At 40.6% G+C, this 19,899-nt stretch overlaps 1 long non-coding RNA gene across 2 annotated transcripts; it reads left to right on the top strand.

The window, feature by feature from the left end:
- The first annotated feature begins 3,057 nt into the window (after window positions 1-3,057).
- LOC101801688 (uncharacterized) lies at window positions 3,058-7,607 on the top strand. 2 transcript variants are annotated; one of them, XR_011811005.1, is made up of 5 exons: window positions 3,060-3,980; window positions 4,785-4,829; window positions 4,912-5,022; window positions 5,189-5,693; window positions 5,852-7,607. It is a non-coding gene; the product is annotated as an uncharacterized lncRNA (long non-coding RNA). The 2 variants fall into 2 exon arrangements; XR_011811004.1 differs by having other exon boundaries at window positions 3,058-4,829.
- Window positions 7,608-19,899: the final 12,292 nt, after the last annotated feature.

Here is a 19,899-nt window from a genome sequence, read left to right on the forward strand (position 1 = left end):
AGGGATGGAGCCGTGCTGGCTCGCTTCCAGGCATTTTCGGCCTGTGCAGCTGCAGACGATTTGGGCAGGAGCTGCCCAGGGGCTGCCGAGCGGCCCGCAACGTGTGAGGACTGGGAACCATCTGCACGTGTTTCTCAAGTTTCTTTTACCCCGATTCTCCCTGAGTTCCTTTTCTTTGAGTATCTGCCCTGGATTTAGGGGTGTGCTACCAGTTGTAACCTGGTGAGCTTTGGGGTTTTGTGCTTGTCCACTGGAGGAACGCACCGAGCTCTGCTGGGAAGCAGGATCCACAGCTGATGGGGAACTGGGGGGAAGAGAAACTGCAGGGAAGCTCCGAGGGAGAGAGAGAACAGTGTGTATGAGGAATGGGTAATTGTTACAGGCTTGACAGGTATGAGAGATATGCAAAATTGATTAGAGGGAGCATCCAGAGTAGTGGGAAAATTAGGCATTAATTGCAAGGGTACGGCACTGGTGACTATAGGAGAGATGTAAGGAGGGATGTGCTCCGAACAGGGGGATGAGACAACTTCAGAGTCTAGTAAGCTGCAGTAGGGTTTGGTTAAGCATTTACACTTTGGGGGCTTCCCCACAGCACACCTGAGGACCTGCTGATGTTTGAAAGCTGAGGAAAAGCTTTCTTGATGCCTCTGGGGGAGGCTGGCAAGGTAGAGGGAGGCATTCCCGTGCCTCTGCCCAGCTGGCAGAGTCAGTGCCTGGAAAACAGCAGCGTGAATCATGGCTGTGTGACAGCTTTTGTTCTAAACTTTTTAATTGCTTCTTTCAGAGGCCCATAAAAATGGAAGTGCCTGTTAAGGGAGGCAGTTATAACAACTGTGATCTCTTTGGACAGTGGAAAAAGTGTTTCAGATTAAGAAAAAAAGCAGAATATGGAATCGTGAGTTCAGATGGCCTTATAAAATGTGCTCACTATAACATTTGGTTTAAGAAATATTTAGATTAAAATTTGATTTTATTGGCTGCATTAGTATGTATTTTTAGTTTACATTTTTATTATGCTCTTGAAGCATGGATACGACTGTTCCTCCAGTAAAAGGGAAACTTCACAGAACGGTTTCTTGCTTCACTGTGCTGTGCAGCGTGTCTTGTGGTTCCGAGGCCAGCCTTTTCCAGAAGGTTAAACATTTGCATGACAGAAGATCTTTTCCATTTGCATTTTTTTAAGAAAGAAGAGGCACCTGGCATCGAGCGCCGTATCCAGCACCCTGCCGAGTGACCCAGCCAGGCCCCAGGGAGCTGCTGGACATGTGCTGCTACCCAGAGCTTGGGCTCATCAAACAGCCCATTTTGGACATCCCAACCCTAAATATTGTCTGATTTCACCAACTTCTGGTTTTCTTCTGTGTTTTTTTTTTTCCTCCGACTCTGTGTGCACTGACCTCAGCTCTGTCAAAACAGCGAGGTTCTGGGTTGCGGAGGCCAAATACAGACATGGTGCCAAATCTTTTCCTTTACGCTCTTCTGAGGACTTCATCTATTTCTGTAACCGTAATCTCACTGTAAAGCAGCAAGGCCACTGGAAAGTGGTGGGGGTGGGGAGCCTATAGCCCAAACTTTGCAGCTGAAGTCGGTGAGAATTCAGCTATTGCCAGCAACAAAATCTGATGTCAGGCGTTTAATGACACAAGCTCTCACCCCGGAGATCACACTTCTCTTTGCAGAGGCTTTCTTGAGAATGTTCTGTTCTTTTTCTGCTTCTGCGTTTCCCACTAGCATCAGTGATAGCAAGATGTACAGAGGACTGTAATGTATGCAATAAACATCCAGGATGGAAGATGAGGTTTTTTCCGTCTTGGTTACGTTCTGTGTTGCAATAGCTGTGCTGATCTCTTCCCAGTCCCCAGTGAGTTGCTGTTCTCACTGCATAACATTTAAATCTGGGGCTGCGTTTTCTAAAATGCCAGTCCTTGCTTCTTCTTTTTATAGTGGAGATTTGGATGAAAGGAAAGAACATATGAAAAATACTCCAAAGACTTTATAGCTATGTTTTGTAAAGCCAGGAGGAGAGAATATGCTGTCGCATGGCAGCTCAAACTATACGTTAAAGTTATCTGAGGAACGGCTTACTGAACCCTTATTGTGTGTGACTGACAAAATAATCCTATTCAAAAGAAAGAATAAGTCATTGAGATACGTCTTTTTGTTCTGCAATATGTATTGCAAATGGTACAGGTGCATTTTCACGTGTTTTCGGTGTTCCTTCTGAATTTGCAGCTACACAGTCCTCGCAGTCCTGGTGCTGTGTGTGTGAGATGGAAACATCAGCACGGGAGCTGGGCGAGGAACGCCTCTGTGCCTTTTGGGACAGCATTGGCTGGGCCTCTGCTCGCTCCTTGCCTCGAGGCTGTGCCTTCCCTGAAGCACCCAGGATGGACACGTGTGTCTGTGTGAAGACTCCAGAGGTGCCTGGATACAGGTGGAAGCCCGTACCTCTACGCTGTGCTTTGGTCAATAACGGCAATCATGCATGGGCATGTAGGGCACCATTTTCTAGATGGATATTACATTGTCACTCTTTTGATATTTTTGTGTAAGAGGAGTTGTTTACTCAAAGCGTTAGTCTGCTTCTAATTCCCTTGTTTGCGTTCTGACTTTCTAGTCCCATTTACAGCTTCAGTGGTATGTAGCATGAGGGCGTGTTGGTTCTCTAGTTGTTTTTGTTGCCGTTTTCTATAAATTGCTTGAAGCTTGTTGAGGTCAGCTTGTTGCACTCGCTGACTCGGGCACTGCTCTCCCTGGGCAGCTCTTCTTCACCCAGCACTATTTTCCAGTCGTAAAACTGCAAACCTGCAAATAATAAGGAGCCATTTCTGGATCTAAATTTAGCACTACTGTGGCTTAACAGTAAGACTGGAGCAATTAAATGTTCAGTCTTTGCTAAATAAAAAATAAAATATATCTTATTACACATGGATCTCATTTCACTTAACAACAAAATCCCGTGAGTAATGTATAAACTAGACAGAGCTCTGTGAGCGCTCATCATTCCCAGCTGTTAGCCACCTTGTTTTACATAAACAGCCATGGCAGCTGACAAAGCTTCCAAAATTAGAGCTGAAATTTATCCAAAAGTGGATAAACTGGGACCGTATGCCTACTTGCAGCACTGCTGTGATGTGGATGTATACATCTTTATTTATAGCGACACTGTAAAAAGAATCTGAATTTAGGCATTGAACAGTTGATTCTGATTCCACCTCTAATCTGCTTCTTTCAGCATTGGGAAACGTTGGTTTTCGAAGGTGAAACCATCAATAACGGCGGTCAGGACAGCAGCTGGGGTGCTGTCCTGCTGGTGGGAGACCTGCTTCATCCTGCTGGAAGCAGAAGCTGAACGGAGGCCCGCTGAAATAGCCTAGCTTGTAAAGGACAGGACATTCTCATATTCCTTACATCTTTTGTCAACAGAGAAAACAAACAGCTTAGCAAGAAGCACCGTGTTTTTAACAATGAAATTTTCTTTGCAGACACTATCTGGGTTACACCATCTCAGCTGAAGAGATGTGATTAATCTTGTTTGAGGTTAACGAGGTGATGCAAAACACCGGCTCTGTGTTTTGTTCAAACTGCAGTCTATTTTGTTTCCTCCCCAAAGGCCATATTTGTTAAACTGAGTGTGCAGAGGGACATTAAACAATCAAATATGTTTGTTAAATCTGGATGTGGGCACTGTCTTTATCATATTATTTGTGTGTAACACAGTCAACATGCAGTCCTTTTGATGACTATTTAATCCAAGTTAATGAAAGTCTCTGTAAGTGCCTAAATGGCATTATTCAGATACTGAGCTAGAAAGTCTCTGTGGCTTATAAAACCAACCCCTTTTACAACTCCTACAGGTGAACACAGTCAGGAGCACAGTGCTGGGCAAGCTGAAGGTTAGAGAGGAGAAAAATTTGTACCAGCTCAAATGTTCGCATTTTTGAAAATAAGCATTTCAGCTGAACTGGAGACAAAAAGTCAGTCTTTCCTATTTCATGGTGGGGGAAAGTTTAAACAAAACCATTTCTTGGAAGGACTTGATTTCAATGCTGGGTGGAAATACCGGTGGATTTAATTAGCTATTCTTAATGAAAAAAAAAAAAAATCAGTTAAAAAAATATAATTTTCTTTATTTAAGGATAGGATTTTCTTTATAATATTCAGTGTTAGAGTATAGGCTTTTCTGTGAAAATAAGCAAGGTAATGAATGTGTTTCAGATGCAGTAAAAGCCATACGATAATCAAGGAGACAGAAAGCACTGCCTGAGCACATCCACTTATCCAAGTCAGAGGGCACTGCATCTGAGTAAGGGCTGCCACCTCATACAGTTCCTATTCACCGTATTGACAAAAGTAGTTGCAATTTGTAAAAGTAAGCTCTCTGAAGCTAGGGAAGGCTGGAAGGAAGGTTTCCTGTGCAATATTAGTAATCCCACTGTATATATCCAGTGGCATCCTGATCTACTCCCAGTGTGAAGGGAGAGACAAATAAATGAATGGCCGGGTGATATTTGTCTGGGTTCATCAAGCCCTGGAAATTCCCTCCTGGCTGGTTAAGGAGTGCACTGAAGAGGTCAGGCTGTGGCCAGGGCTGGACTGGGGGTGCCGACTGTCTCAGAGCTAGCCTGGGAAAGAGGCACAGGCGAGCAGCTCGACAGATTAGTCACGCACTTAATGCTAAGCATTGCAAAATAATGTCTCAGTCCCCCAACTGAAGTGCATTAGTTGTAGGCAGGTACATTGTTCTCCTGGAACATTTTTCTCATCAGTTATTTGTTCAGCATTCAGACAGCTCTTCGGAGGACAGCGGATCCGAGCAGCTTCAGGTGAGTCATTCCATGCGGAAAATAATGGTCCAAACTTTTAAACTATGCGAACAGAGCGACAAAGTCACTTCTTGCATTTCAGTGCATGCTGAACAAGTAAAACTCCCCAGAAATCAGTGGAGCTACGTTCTGCTGTTGTTCCAGCTGTAGACTTGCTCATGGCAGTTACTGCCACAGCAGACGAGGGTGACAGGTAATTTTACATTTAACAAACATTTTCGGTGTTGCTTGCCACACTAGCAAACGGCAGTGCAGGACTGCACATTTTGACAGGCTGCACTTAAAAGTCTGAAGGGGATGCACGTAGCTGCATGTACCTTTCTGACTGTGTTTTGGCAAGCTCTGTTTTACATTGACAGCATTCGGTTCCGCTCCACGTCGCAGCCTTCAGCCAGGAGCTGTGATGAGACCTCTACTTGGAAGCACTCCGTATTCTTCTGGTTGCAAAGAGATGCTCTCCAAGGATTGACTGAAGCATCATTGACAAATGAGAGCAAGAAACATTCATTAAGGTTCAGATTAGATTTTCTCACTTGCACAGGAGTGGCCAAATGTTTCTTGAGACCACCTGTGGATGCTTCCTTTGCTTTCCTCAGGTGCAACCCTGCCAACCAGTGTTTCTTTCTAGGCTGGTGGCTTCTTCTCAGGGATGAGCAGCTATCGCATAACAGGTGCATACTCTGTGCTACTAACTGTGATTTTATCTGATCCTTTCATTAAACTTTCCTTAATACCAAATTCTTTTAAAAATTGAACCAATTGTGTGGCAGTTGCTAAACCTGTACTTTAAAATATCCTTCCCTGCTTTTTGTGATACGCATTGCTCTGAGGTGTGACATGAGCTACAGTTCAAGTTCTGGGATGGTAAAATTATTTTACAGCTAACATAAACTAGTGTTTAGCTGCTGTGGATTTTATTTATTTATTTATTTATTTATTTATTTATTTTTAGATTGAGTTATTTAACCTCTGCTTTAAATAAGGTTGTGGATTTTTTTTTTTTTTTTTTTTTTTTTTGGTAGCTTTCCAACCAAAGCTGTTATTTGAAGACTGAGACAGCATTCCTAGCAAGACTGGAACTTAGGGGATAAGATGGTTCAGATCAACTCTTTGGAATATACTTTAACATATCAGATAAATTGCAAGAAGAAAAAGAAAGAAGAACAAAAAACATCTTGAGGAAATTACTCCCTGCCATGTCCTATGCTAATATCCACTAAAAACTAATGTCCATTATATTAATTATCATCTGCTTCCTTTGGGTACAAGATAAGAGGATATTTTCCTCCATTTATTATGGAATTATTATAGAATGATTCCTCCCTTGCATGCTGTACTGCATTTTCTTTATTTCAGACAAATGCCAGTGTTGCAATCGTATACAGTCAGCGGTTACGCGAGATCGATTGCACATCTGTGGAGAAGCCTCTGAGAAATACAGGGCGCTGCAGGGGAAGAGGAGCTGTTAGTTCTAAGAAGAGATTCCATTTTAAAAAATCATACAAGCCCAGAAGCCAAATTAGGAGAACAATTATACAAGCAGATTAAGTTACAAACGAAAAAACGGCCACTAAAACCTCCCAGGGCTTTCAGCATGTAGGCCCGCCTGGGGTGGCTCTTCCAGCATCGTTCAGTGAAGGGTCCGTTCGAAGATGCTCAGCTCCAACAGCCGTTGTTTTCTCATTCTTTCCATAACTCATTCAGAAGTAGCCCCAAGTTTATTCAAGGCACTGTGTTTACTGTGATGGGGAAGAAGATTAGGCAGCAAAAAATCACAGAAGATGCCTGAGTTTGAAAGCCCAAACTTCTGTAACGAGTCTAAAATTGGACCAACACTGGGACTCAGCAGCAGAGAGGCCCCTCAGCATTGCTGCTGACTGCTTCTTTCCTGGTTGTGTGAAAGCTGCTCTGACAGCACAGAACTCCCTGCAGTGGTAAACTGCGTGTTGCAGCTCACAAAGGGATTTATTTCTGAATAAATGTCAGATCATCACCTCCAGATCAAATGTCAGATCATGTCTGTCTTTGGTGTATCTTTGCTGGACATCAGCAAAGCACTGGTGGAGTTAGTGGTTTGTGGATTTTTGCACTTTATGATTAACGTCACCTGAAGGGAGAATGTGAACAATGTAAATAAGCATGTTGTCCTGGTATGTGCAAAGCAAATGATGTATATTTCCATTTACTCTTGAATCTGAAAGAGAAATTCAGAGATTGGGGGGGGGAATAGCAGATGGAACCAGGATGAACACACGCAGTCTCCTTGGTGTATAACGTGCTGGGTAAACCAGTGAATCAGATTTGCAATGCACTTTCCTGAGCAGACAAGGGAGAGTCACTCTCGCCCGCTGCCTTGGCTGTGTGGTCCTCAGTGGCTAAAATATTTTAAGTGTCAGCTCTCAGGGGTAAGTTAAAATGTGTTTGTAATCAGGGCTGTAACCTCGCAGCTCATTTTAAATGTGTTCCAAAGCGTGAAAACATGAGTGTAGACATGCAGAAAATACTGTGTAAACTGAATACTAACTTGTTTTTTAATATGTAACAGCATTTTCATTATTGACATTAATTACTGATGATAACATGGTTTGGCACCAATTTCTCAGTACCATGCTTGTGTTGCTGCCGCTAAGAAGTAAGAACATGGTTTCAGTCACTGCTATGACTTTATCTAGCTGCTGTTACTATGGCCTGAAATATTAACACTTGATTTATTTTTTTTTTTTAAATAGTTCAAATTAGAATAAATAAATAAATAAATAAATGCAAGTAGAATTGGTATCTAGTTTTCCTGCTTTCCCTTTATATACAGAATGTATCATAATTGTATGTTTCTTATATAATTCACAGAGAAAGGACAGATATTTGGGACTGGGTGCAGAATCAACACAAGAAAAGCCTTTTGATACAAGAGGAGAATAAATATACGTTGGTAGCCTGTTTCTTCTTCGCTATGCTTTCTGCTTTCCTGGGGCACAACTGCTCTGTGTGCATCATACAGGGTTTCTTACTAAATCTTTTGTCTGTCCCATGTTATTTTATTTGTATTTATTCAAACTAAAAAACGTGGAACTGAAATAAAAGTTAGTTTTGTTATGACCCAAAGCAACTTAGACATTTATTTTCTTTTTCAGTGTGCATTTACATTTATAACAGCATTACCAGCCAGCTCAGTCCTCTGATAGACTTTATTTCCAGTTACACTGGTAACTGGGAAATCATCAGCTTTTTATTTAATTAAATCCTCATATTTTTTTATTCCCTTGTGGACACAGGACTATTTTGGAAAAAAAAAAAAAAAAAAAAAGAATCAAAAAATCTCTTTCTTTACCAAAAGGGTTGTTAGACATTGGAACAGGCTGCCCAGGGAAGTGATGGAGTCACCATCCCTGGAAGTGTTTAAAAGACGTTTAGATGTAGAGCTTAGGGATATGGTTTAGTGGAGGACTTGCTAGTGTTAGGTCAGAGGTTGGACTCGATGATCTTGAGGTCTCTTCCAACCTAGAAATTCTGTGATTCTGTGAAATCTAAAATCAGGTCTCTATTTCCCTTTGCATTCACAATACCCCGCAGTACCGGGTAGAATCTGATGACAGCCTCAGAAGGCCAGAGATCAGTTTGCAGCTACCCAGCCTCTCGGTGATGATCTATGGCCCATCAGCAGAAGGAATTTTTGCAGTTTGCTCAAGTTCTACTGTTGTTCCTGGATTTAATCTCCCTCTTTTTCTATTTTTTATGTTTTGGACTACCTAAGTTTTAATCATCAGCTCTCCCATTTTGTGGTTGGTATCGTTTCTGTTCATATTTCAGCATCGCTTATTTATAGAAAGATGTTTTATCCTATTTAAGAGATAGAACTGTAAGAACCCAGTCTGATAACACTGTTAACAGATCGCAGATTTACAAGATGCTTGCAAATACGTGTTTCTTTTTTTACATATCATGTCTCTTGGGTTATATGTAATTTACCTCCATAGAGGATAGTGACTAACTTTTACTTAATAGCAAGAATCATACCTCTGGACTGCTGTTTGAGACATGTGTTGAAGTTTTACAGCTAGTCAGAATACCACAGAAGAAACTTTGTATGAGAGAGCAACAACACTTGCTGTGAAGAGGATGTGAGGAGGTTCTTAGATCACTTTAGTTAGTACTGCATGATTTTTAAGTCATAAGCAGCTGGGTACTTAATTGTGCAGCTGCATTGTCTTTTGTATGACTAGGCTATTACATTGCAGGGGAGAAGCATTTATCCTGTGTTTTGTCTCATGTTTCTTTGCCATTAGCAAGAATTCACGTGCCCAGAGACTTTTCTTCCTTAAGATGCATGTAACCTTTGAGTATTTTCAGCCGTCATCGTAATACATTGTCTGCTAAATCCAGTTGCCTCTTTGAAACACATACCTTTTTTGAATAAACTTTTTTGAAAGCAGACTCATGGAATTATCCACATCTATGACAGACTGTGGTTTGGACTGGATTATTCTCTGAGTGTGGTAACAACATTTTGTGCTTTGGGGAATTTAGGATAGCTGTACATAGAGAGAACTCCAACCATTCCTTTCTGAAACCATTTTCAGGTGAGAGTCTGTCTGGAGAGAGATCCATTTGTGTTGTTTACTTTGCCCTAGTCACCCTTTGCTCAGTCCTTACATCGTTGGTTTTCCATCAGCACCTAGACAAACTGAGCTGCTTTTCTGCTGGTTTCTTAGTTACTGCAATACCACCTCGCATGGCCTCACAAGACATCCATTCTCTAGGCACACACTTAGTGAAATTCCTAAGCATTTTTTTTTGCTCTGGGTTTCTTTATCCATGGTTTCTAACTAGATTTTAGTCAGTAATTAAAAGTGGATGCCATTGACAAGTGTTCCAAGTACTCAAGGTATAAGACAAAAACATTACCAAGCAGTTCGTGTTTAATACTTAATTGTCGTTCTTTTTGGAATATCACGTTCAGAGCCACTTGGAAAATACAGAGAAGGTAAGTCTTGTTATTTTGTTTCCTCATGCACAGGGCCTTGTGGCACTTTGTGTTCTTGTTGGGGAGCAGGCTGGGATGCTGCTGTTGATGGACAATAGAGAAAGATCCTCTAGCCTAATACAACAACTGCACATGATGAAGGGCAGTCTGGGAAGGGAGCAGGAAACTGGTTCCTTATGCTTTCTTACCTATCTTCTTCTAGAGACACACTGCTGGGCAGATAAAGCATTACTCTGACCCACTGGGGCATTTCACGTGTCCTTATGAGATTTAGTCATGCAGACCACTGCACAATTCAAATTTTAAGTATTTACCCCTGAAAAGCCTACAATGAAGGACCTTGTATGTGCACAATATTTTGCTAGACTCATGGCATATACTTTATTTGGTTAAATAGCACCATGAACATTTACACGGCTGTATAAATAATCACTTCCAGTTAGAGCTGTCATCTGAGCCAAAGTAGAGATTGGAAGTGCCAAGGACTTAGAACATCTCCTTCTAATTTTACCCCAGCTCAAAGTGTGTTTAGAAGATGAGGTATAGATAAAAATCAGATAAGCAAAATTATTTAGTGTTCTGTCACTTGTAAAATGTTTATCTGTTAAAAATACGAGGTGAGAAAAACATGTTAATCTCTTGCAAGAAACAAAACCATATCTAAAGGCTGGATGAGGAGGCTGTGTTTAGTGAGTGACAAGAGATGATTGCAAACTGGATGTTGACAAAGATCCCATTATTTGTAGTTTGTGCATGCTTCACAAACAGATGCTACCTGCAGAGGTAGAGAATCTCCACACGTTGTCCTAGCAGTAGCTAATTAGCTGGAAGATGGGAGTAAAAACATCAGTGACTAAAATGAGTGTTGGAGTTGTTTGGAGATGTTCCAGCTGACTGCTCTGCTCTTAGAAAATGCTGATTCTTCCAAATGAAAACATTTTGCTGGAATATGTAGCAGTGTGGAGACTATAATCTGTGCTCCTTCCAGGCTGTTGTCCCACTTTGCCAAGCTCCTTGGTGCCCTGCCAGGTGGCTGGTAGAAAGCTGAGCTCTTTGCCTTTTCCTCTGCTGGATGTGCAGGGCCTCCTGGCTGGTGTGGGCATCCCAGCTCTCTGGGCTCTCCCACACTGGGTTGTGTAGCCAGTGATCGTATCTGTTCTGCCAGCTCCATCAGCTGACTGTGTTGGTTTTTCAAGTCTACCATTCCAGGTGGTATCTTTAAATGTGTTTGAAATATTTCACAGGTTAGAAAGTCTTCCAGGCAGGTCCATTACTGTACAAAAAACCTAGTAGCAAGCAGCACCTTTAGAGAAAACACAACAGGTGCACTTTTACTTCTGCAAGAAAAAACTTCCATAGGTTCCTGATTACTGATTTTCAGATCAGGAGGGATCTTCAATGCTTTTCTTGTATTCTTTCCAGTTAACACTGGGCTTTTCTTTCCCTTAGCCTGAAAAAAAATATATCTAATGGTATGTACTAAGTTTCACCCTTAATTTGTTAATAAAATTGTGGTACAATTGCCTTTGTGGCACAAAGGATGCTGAGATAGGTTCATATGCACAAAAAATTTTTAGTGGGTTTTCATAGCCAATAACAAACATCAGATGGAATGATCAATGTAATTTGAGGGGAAGAATCAAAACGACAGTGGAGAGTGAAAGACAGAGATAGGAAAAGTCAAAATCTTCTCAGTAGCCACCAGAGAAGAAATAAGCTTCTTCCCTTGGCCACTCTCTCCAGAGCAGCAGGTGATTCCTCCACCCATAATACTTCTCTGATAATAACTTCCTTCAGTATCTCAGTTGTTATCAAACATTCCTTTTAAAATTCTCAGTAAGCCCACTGTTTTGTCATATGTTTGGATGATTTTGTATTAGTCTGGTAGATCATTAATCAAGATACTGCTTTAGCTATTTTACTGCTTTTGCAAGCATGAATATATAGCTGGAATGACAGAGCAGAAACAAACAAGTGGCCGATCCTCTTCATCAGAAAACAGTTCTTATCTCAGTTATAAAATGTGCATGACTTTTTTATTTTCTTCTCTCTGAGGTGTAGAGTTTCTCCATTAGAGAGATTTATTTTGTGCCTGGTAATTTATATCCTTGTTTCATGGATGTGAAGACTTTTCATCATACAAGGAATTAAAAATGTTGAGCTCAGCAAGTCGTATTCCAGGAAGAAATGTCAACCATGGACTTATCCCTGCTGGAAGCAGAGACAAGGTATTACCTCAAGGAGAAACAGAGGAGTCACTTATTCTTGTTTATCAAAGCACAAGGACAAACTTACCACGGCGGTGGGAAATTTGTATTCATCTTTGTCTTTTCTATATTAAAACTACTGTACTAATAAGGAAGGAAGGAAGAAGAAAAATAGGGCTATTACTAGACAATTAATTCTTGCAAAAGAGAAAAAATATGTTTACAGAACAATGTTTATGTTATGGGAAGGAACAACCATCAGCGACTTTAAACATTAGCCATTTCAGTCTCTGCAACCTCCAGATGTTCCTGCTGGCAGAGGCCCGCTGTTCCTCAGCCTTACCATTTGTGCATCCTTAAAAGGGATGTGAAGGGATGTGGTTTCACTTCACAGCTAAACAGAGCAAATGGTGCTTTGCTTCTGCAGGGAGTGGTCTTGCTCCTGTTCCTCTACATGCTGGAGCTAGACCGCATGCAGCTTCTGGGTGCAATTCAGCTGGCTTTTCCAGAGCAGATCTAGTGCTCGCTTGCCTCACTTGCCCAGTTGCTGCATGCAATAGGAGAGAAACAATAGGAAGAAGGTGCAAGGGAAAGCTCTTGTCAGTGTTTCTTTCTAAGTTGTACAGGCTTGGCTTCATGGCATTATACCCTAAGGACCAAGCAGATTACTCCTTTTTCCTGGAGGGAATCCTGTGCCTGGAGATGGTGGCATCTACAAAAGGATCCTCTGATGGACAGATGTTTAGGAGGAAAAAAATAATCTTTGGTGTGGCCCTGAAAATCAAACTAACCCCAGGAAAAAAAAAAAAAAAAAAAAAAAAGAAAAAAAAAAGTAGATTCCTTTCTATAGCTGTTTAATATTTAATATTTGCACAGTTCAAATGACTTACCTATGCTTTGGACAACTGAAGGAAACACAAATCACTTTTGGTTTCATTCAAGTCAAAATCCAGGCCTTTACAGAAGGCGAAGACAGTACAGACAGTAATAATTTTTACCCACACAATACATATTTTATGCTTCAGATGACTTCCTGTTTTGAGTGACAACTGGTGAAATAAGAATGGAGCAAGTTTTTAGAACTGTGTGTCATAAGAATGAGGAAAAACAGGGTTGGGCTGAAGGACTGGATATGGTCCTACAGCACAGTATTTAATCCGCATCTGGAATCATGCATTTTCCCATTGTTTTCCTTGGGACTCTGTTTTTGTTTTATTATTTTAATGTTTTTAAAAAAAAAATACTTGTCACAGTTCAGAGTGCTTATGAGATGAACAGGTTTTAATCTTTAAACAAAACTATGCCGGTCCTTTCCAACTTATTTGTCCTATTTATTGACCTTTTTAAAGATAACAAGCCAGCTCCCAGGAATAAAGCAACACAAGAGAAATGTTGTGGCAGGAATCTCAGTGCAGTGCAGCCTATACAGACATTCAAAGAAAGGCTGTCAGCACTAAGCCAGAGTTAAGGAGAGGGCTCAGTAAAGGATGGCTGATAGTACTTTTTAAATAGATCATTGTGGACTAGCAAAACTGCAATGGCAGCAGGTGTTCATGACAATTTATGCTGAATTTTAGCTGATAGATGGTGCTGGGATTAGTGCTAGGTTCTGTAAATATCATTGCTGAACATTGCATGGTCCAAAAGCTAGAATAACAGGGTCCAGTAAGTTACAATTGGTATTGGTATTATATGGGGTATCTTGATGGGCTGAATACTGCAGTCAGGATTGAGCATAGGTTTCAAAAAACAGGTCCTTTAACAACACATCTTAGGTTTGCGGTTGCAGTGATGCCTGCTGTGGTCAAGTTTCAGTGACAGCGGCTTAGTTTTTGTACTGGTATGTATTATTATAAACAGGGCACAGCAAGTTTGTCTGGGGGTTGTTTGTTAAAAATATAAACAATCCATTTCTTCAATGAAATCTCTAGTTCTCATGTTCTCATGTTCCTTAGGTCCCTGGAAAGGGACAGGAGAGGCACAAGCTCCAAGCAACAAGAACATCTTACATTTTTAGAAGGTACTTTGGAGAATGTGTTAGCATTATTTTGCTTATATGAATTCCAAAATTAAAGGAAAGATAAGCATTTGCAGTACAGGAAGATCTTAAAATAATCCAATCTCATCTAGAAAAAGCAGAAAATGAACCCTGCAAAGTAATATTTAAAAGTTTTGAAGTCTCCTTGTATTAAATTATCCTCTCTCTTGCAGTGCAATACCCAAAGAAACAACCAGAGCTAAAAAAGATGAGAAAGAATAGCTGCCAGACAGAGCAGCTTTTCTAGGAAAGATTCTTCTTGCAAGCTTGCTGGAAAAGAAGCAAGGAATAAAAACAAGAGTGCTTAAATGCGTTCTTTTACTCCAAATATATTCTAGAAATGACCTGCAAGATATTCCTTCTCTAACCTTGCAATGAATGTACTCATGTCTCTACAAGCTCTCTCCAGTAATGTGAGAATTTCTGTAACAGGATAAGATCAATAATTCCATATCTGGATATTTTTATTTTATTTTATTTTGTTTTACTGGAATGAGGTTGTTAAAAGAACAACTTGGAACTAGATTTGCTTCTCAGTATTTTGCAGAAATGCTAGCTTGGCAGTGTGTGTATAAAATTCAAAAGAATATCCTCAATGCTCTAAGATTTTTGTTTACTAATTTTGAAAATGAAGGATGTGCCTCAGAAGGTAAATGATCTCAACTATTATTTGCAGACATTCCCACAAGGAACAGTTTCAGTGCCTATGAGAATGTAAACAGATCTGTATCATTTGGTTTCTACTGCTTATATATTTTCGCTTGGCTTTGGTAGCATAAACATTAGAGGTTTGGTTGGTCTACTATAAATGCCATGAGGTTGCAGAAAATTCAAAAATGCATTATTATTGTCGTGTGCTATTTTCTTTTACCTGTGTAGGATAGCTAATGACCAAACCTATTCTATTGTGTAGCTTTGCTACATGGAATTAGAGATATTTGTGCTAAGGTTTCTTAACAGGCCTAGAAGGACCTTTGGGGCTTCCAGCTCTCAAAAAATTATGTCTGTTGTTCTGTCACCGAAATGTGTCTTCCACTTCTGTCATAATAGAGTATTAGCTTTAGGAGGCATTCTGCATCCTGACTCTTCTTTCTTTCTCATGACTAGATGGAAGAGGCTTTATAAAAGTCCCTTTTCAGAGGGATATTGTTTGAATAACAGCTCTGTAATACTGGAAGAATTTTGAAAACTAAAGTGCAATGTTTAGCCAAGTTTATTTTCTGGACAGCTATTTAAGATGGTAAGTTAATACACTTTAAATCATCATGTTCAACATATAAATTAGATGATTCCACTTAACATCTGTACCATTTATCTGTAAACAAACGAAGCAAATGAAGGAGGACTAGGCAGCCCTGGCTTGTTTTCTTCACGTAGCTCTAGGTTCAAAGTCAGAGAGGTCTTCCAACCCAAAAAACACAAAAGGCTTCTTGGATATGAAGTGCATGTTGATGGCTGTTTTGAGGAAAAAAAAAATTATTTCTGTGCGAGAGCTCAGAAATTCAGAAGCATCAAGTGGGTAAGCGGAGAATGAAATTTTCTAAGGCTTCATTCAAAAAATAACAATAAGCCAAGAAGGAAAGGAAAGGAAAGAAGGAAAGGAAAGAAGGAAAGGAAAGGAAAGGAAAGGAAAGGAAAGGAAAGGAAAGGAAAGGAAAGGAAAGGAAAGGAAAGGAAAGGAAAGGAAAGGAAAGGAAAGGAAAGGAAAGGAAAGGAAAGGAAAGGAAAGGAAAGGAAAGGAAAGGAAAGGAAAGGAAAGGAAAGGAAAGGAAAGGAAAGGAAAGGAAAGGAAAGGAAAGGAAAGGAAAGGAAAGGACACCCACCACCAAATAAATAAATAAAAACAATAACAAACAAGCAGATAAGGCCTAATGGTTTGCAGGCTGGAGGTGATCTTCCACACCCAGAAGGTCAAGGTTGGACGAGATGGAAATTCTTCTTCTATCTTAATGAGAATAAATATTTGTAGTCTAGCATTGTCTAGGGTGAGAATTGTTTGTATATCAAATGACAAATAAAAGCATATTGAGCAATTGGATGGAGAAATTGGATGGGTGTTGCCATTTCTGGGAACAATCTCCCAAGCATGCCCACACGGCTCCCTCTGTGCCTCCTGCCTGCCTTCCCCTCAGCAGCAGGACACCGAGCAGGATGGCCTGTGGCAAATGACCGTCCATCCTGGCTCTTCTAGCTCGCCTTCCTTGTGGAATGGTGACGGCTGGTGAGGGTAAGGCCCCAAAGCAGTTGCTAGCAGCCATGGCTCCTGCCTGAGGGGCCTCTGCTCAGCAGAGGAAGGCCCAGCCAGAGGGAGGTCACCAGCAAAGGAAAAATCGGCATTCCTAATAGGACTTCAGAGAGGTTGTGAGGCAATGGCTGCACTGTGGAGAGCAGTGCAGTCATCAGGAGAGAAAACGCAGTGTGTTGGACAGAATGGTTGTGTATGACAAGAAGACGGTGTCTGGGCTGGGCAGCCATTTTGTACAGGGGATGTGCTGCAGGTGTGAGGCGGCCTTGTTCCTGGCATAGTGGACAACTGACAGGGAAAAGCCAAGCTTGACACCCTGCCAGCATGATTTTCTGCCTGTGTTCATGTGACTGTACCTTTTGATTTCCTCATCTGCACGTTTGTGCTTTATTAGTGTCTGCCTTTTCCAAAAGAGCCGGTTAGCCTGTTGTTTCTCATTGCCTGTCTGTGTGCACCAAAAACCATCTCCAAGTGTTCATGTTGTCTCCTAATCGCTCCCCTGGAGAACCTGTCAAGCACTGCTGGCCCGTCCATGCCAAGCTCCTGCTAGAGTCTCTGACATTAGTATCACTGCCCTTTCCTCTCTCTGAAGAGAATTTGTACTGCTATAAATATTCTGACTTCAGCTGTTTAAAAACTTCTAAAAAATGAACAACACAAAAGAATAAGAATGCATGTTCTGGGCAGTAAGAAGTGCTATTATTCCTGCCGGAGAAGTCAAAACCAGGGCGCACAGCAGCAGTCCCCCATGCTAGCAGAGGGGTGCCTGTAGGTGCTGCTGGGGTGGGTCTCTGGCTAAAAAATCTCCAGGGAGATTACTCTTGTTTGCCAATATTCCCTTACCGGGAATGTTACCTTAATGCTTGTGGATTGATCCCTAATGAACGGTTGTTATCGTAAAGGTATTGAGCCACTAAATGTTCACAGATATTTTTGATGACTGTAATAAACTTATTCTGGAGAAAGCATCTTATCACAACCGTGCTATAAGCTCTAATTGCAGCTGTATTATTAATGGAGACGGAAATATGCTTACTCTTTTACTATTAAGAGAATGAGTCAGAGAACTTGTTTAACCCATATAATACAATATTTTTTTCCTCTTTGTGGTTTCCTGGCTTCACTTTACTAATCACAGCGTAAACACTAGACATATTTCCAGGTAAACTTTTCTGAGAAGTCTTATATGCATAAAACAGTATTTTACATTATTGACCAAAATATTTAATCCTCAATTCATAGGAAGAAGGCTGAAGGTCTTTCATAGAAAGGCACAGTCAGGGTTTGCAGGAACTTCCTTTAGCATGAATGTTTATTTTTGACAAGCTTTCCTAGCAAACCCATGACAAAACCATACAGCTGCTGAAGTACTTTTGTAAAAACAGAGTTGCACAGGAGTCAGTGAGGTCTATCTGAAGTACAGGGACTTCTTCCTCTGGATGGCTGCAGCAGTTTCTGCCTTGTCCTGCTTTAAGGAGGGCAGCTCAGCTGCCACCACCTGAGCCCCTTCTGATCTGGCAAGACTTGCAGACTATAAAGACAAACTAAAAGGTGTCTGTATTGTGTGTGTATGTGAGGGGTAGGGGTGTTGGTCCTCAGCAGTTGTTTCATTATCATTCCTGCAGCAGGAAAGGAAATCTCAAAATAATAGGGTGGGTAGCTGGATGTACACTGTCCATTTAAGGAATAAATTGCCCCTAATAGGCAAAAGGTAAAAATGGGAGATAATTAAATTCCAGAGCACAACAGCAAAACAGAAGAATGGTAATAGAGAAATAGTAATAGAGAAATGTGGAATAAAAAAGAGCTACTGAGAAGGTCAGGAAACATATATTGGGTAATGCATGGCTTGCAGGATCCCATGATGTCATGTTTTTGAGTATGTGTATGTTTGGAAGGGAATAGGAAACTAGAGACAAGTTTTGGCGTGTTAAATTTGGCAAGCAGTTCCTTTAGGAACGAAGCGGTTAGTTTTAAAATACCTATATTTACAGCCAGGATTTGCTACATAATACTGAAATGAACATTGTAAAATGAGGGTCATAGGAATTACTAGACTCTTGCAAAGCATGTTCCTTTTTCTCATAACAGCAATATTTTTCCTTCTTTTTGGTAGGGAAACGGAAACTTTATGACTAGGTGCAGTGTTTGTGAATTACACCAAATACTGTTGAAGATTGGATTAATAGTTGATATGTAAAATACAGAAGGAAAAGATATACAAAATTCTTCTTGCCCATCTTGTATGTCTTGGACAACCCACACTGTATGCAGGAGAGTTCCTCTGTGTATAATACATTGACTTGAAACCGCAATAAATCTGAAAAAGTTACAGTACAAACTGAATGTACTGAACCAAGAAATTTACGAAAAATGGTCTTATCTTATGTTCTGTTGTAGTTCAGCTGTTTCCGAGCTGGATGCCAAAATTCGGTTGACTAAGTGTTTTTTAAGGACTAATAGGATTTGGAAAGAAAATATTTGCATAGGCGTCAGATGCACTTTTTGTTCCATCCTCTTTCTCTAAACTAATATTAAGGATGTGCCACAGTTACTGAAAGTTAATGCACTTTTTTTTTTTTTTTTTTTTTTTTTGACAAAACTTTACTACATTTTGGCAGGACATATTGTAACAGTCACACTTAAGAAAATCACAATAGATCTTTAAAATCTCTTTATTACCTGTCGTTACTAACACCTAGCTTTGTCTGCAATGGTTATTCAAATGCTAAATTCAGTCTTTCAACTATGGCTTCTCCTGGTGAAATGACTTCTTGTGATACCTTGCGAGGCTGGTTATCTGTTATTAGCTCAGGGAGGATTTTATTTTTCACTTTGCCTCCCAGTCCTAAACTTCCAGCTTTGTGTAAAAAGCATGCAAATAAATGGCTGGAATTTAAGAAAGGGCAGAGTGACCGGATAGCTAACTAAAACCTTGCACAGTTGTGATTCAGGCTTGTAAATCAAAGTTCATGGGCGCTAATCACATGCAGGCCATATAACTATGTGCATAAACACAGACAAGGATCTCACTTCTGACACCTGGCTTTTGGAGAAGTTTGGCTCAGGTCTCCTGAAATGCAGCATACAAGCCATGGCTACTTGACACCTTCTCCAAAGAGTAACCATGGGACCTACCCTGTAATGCACCTCTATTAAGAAAACAAGGGCAGGCTCAGATTTTCATATTTTAATCTCTCCCTCTGTATTTCTTCTGAACTTGGAAGGAATTCAGCCAGGGTTCATTAGGCAATGGTCAATCTTTACTGGAAATTCATGCTGAATTAATTGGCAGGCTTGAATGCTTTTCTACTTTTGCTGATAGCGATTACAAATCATTGCAATAGTGACCTAGAGATAGTAACTTCGGTTCTTTCAAAAAGTAGCAGATAGCTGTTCTCCCAGGGATACAGGATACCAGCAAAAAGTTCTTTTTGTTAATCTTGTTAATGTTCCTCAATGGAATGGCTGTTTCAGGTTTCTCTAGTTTTTTAATTATGGTGTGATGCCGAGGAGTTTTGCAAATTCAAATTTAACAGAATGCCTTTTTTGCACACCAAGAATACGTACACGCAATAACATGCAGTGCTTCAAACTAG

This window comes from Anas platyrhynchos, chromosome 8, assembly GCF_047663525.1.
Source record: "Anas platyrhynchos isolate ZD024472 breed Pekin duck chromosome 8, IASCAAS_PekinDuck_T2T, whole genome shotgun sequence".
Taxonomy (NCBI): domain Eukaryota; kingdom Metazoa; phylum Chordata; class Aves; order Anseriformes; family Anatidae; genus Anas; species Anas platyrhynchos.